Genomic DNA, 2,052 nt, shown 5'->3' on the forward strand with positions numbered 1-2,052 from the left:
TCTCCTAGTGTCTCCACTGAGACCTCTTCCCTTTTCTCCACTGAGACACCTTTCCTCCTAATGTCTCCACTGAGACCTCACTCACGCTCCCCTTCACTCCAACCATCTCCACTGTTCTTACTACGAACTACAGCATTAAACACAGAATATCTACAGAATCTATAAATCACTGAAAACTACGAAAGTACAAAATATGTCTCCACTGAGACACCTACTCTCCTATTCCTCACCCGAATAGTTAAATCACCAATATTACACATCACAAAAAAAATAAAAATAATAATAATACTAAAACTGAAAGTAGGGAGCGCATACAAAAATTTGGTTGGCAGGTTTTCACAGAACCAAAACAAGCTGGCTGACTTAGAGGAACCCACCAATTTAGAGTGGAACCACAAGTGAATACAAATATGAATGAACTGCATTTACTCTCAAAGGTGGCACTTAAGCAATTATGCTTAATGTAGAAGGGTCAGAGTGCATGGCGGTGTTAGGCCGAGGGGCAGGTACACCCCGTCGGCTTTAGCCCTAATGCGTACACGCATCAGCTCCTTGTTTGGAGCTCCACCTCTCAGATATGGAAGGCCAACCTAGACTCTGTTGAGTCCCCCCCAGCATGAACTGAACGCTATAGACAATGGCTCCGTGCTCAGCCATGGGGCACGAGAGCGTCCCCTCCCTCCCCATGGTCGCTGTGGGTTAAGGAGGACGCATCAGCCGACGTCTCTACATCCTCACCTAAACCCACAGACACACTCACCTCTGCAGGTTAGTTATACCACCAGCCAGGAGACCCTTCTCCATACGTTGTGATACGCCAGTCTTTCCTTCCGCTTGCGGAGATATATACCACCCATTCTTGAGAATCGGGAATTTTTTAAACCCGGAAGTGCTATAATAAGAATATAGCTAAAACCTGTTTACGAAAATTTGGTTTTCGTAGAAATCTGACAGAGTTGACAACGATCTTGTACACAACTTTAAAGCGCATAAACTTTTACAAAAAAAACAAAAACAAAACCAGACCAAAACATTGTATAAATCTTATGTAATCATATATATATAAATCCTTTAAGAATATATTTTCACCAAACTTAAAAAAAAAAAAATGGTGTTAATAAATAATAATTTGAAATGTTTTGGTAGGACATGATTTGTCCCAATTCTCAAGAATAGGTGATGCATTAGAGAACAGCAACAAAAGTTTGCAATTACCCGCATATGTCTAAAAGGTGGGAGTCTGCACAAACTCAACTGAAGACAAAAAAAACCACAATATATAAACCTGCCAACCCGAAGTATTAACAATCAGAACAAACCAAACCCAAACCAATGTAACCCAAACATAACAGAAAGAACAAATAAATAATTTACAAACTGTAAATTAACTTTGAGACAAGCCCCCAATTATGTTACGAACCAGGTGTAACACAAAAATGGACTCCCTCCTACCCAATCCCCAAATATAGCCAGCCAACACCAGTTGAAATTCCAAAGTATAGTGGTTTATTTTACAAGTTACAAAACATACTGTACATAGGTAAATTACACGAGAAAATACATAATATGAACCTATAGGGTCATAACAGTCAACCTTACTTTAGTTTTTCTGTATGTGTGGCTAATACGTGCTTTTTATTATTTCCCCCCCCAGTTAAATAACCCTGTCTCGATACTTTCCTTCCAGCTTTGCCCTCTGGTATTTTTTGGGTAGCATTTACCATGTTAGGGTAATTATTTACCCGTTTTCAAGTTTAAATAGGTAAAAAGTACCCTTTACATTTCTTTATTGGAACAAGGCTTCATGATATCCTCAGAAACAGCTATTTTAATGCAACACAATTAATTACCACCATTTTAGTTAATTCTGATGGTCTCAACAAAAAAAAATTACATCTGCGTTGTTAAGGGTCAAATTTGACCCGGCAGAGAAGTGTGGCTCAATTCCCCCCAATTTTTTTAATATTCAATATTTACATGTTTGAGAGTGAGAGAAACTTGTCCTCAATTTGCATTTGCTATTAGGAGTAAAATAAAGTTTGGGTTTATGAA

This window comes from Gymnoscopelus braueri (assembly GCF_963280865.1).
Source record: "Gymnoscopelus braueri genome assembly, chromosome: 14".
Lineage (NCBI taxonomy): Eukaryota > Metazoa > Chordata > Actinopteri > Myctophiformes > Myctophidae > Gymnoscopelus > Gymnoscopelus braueri.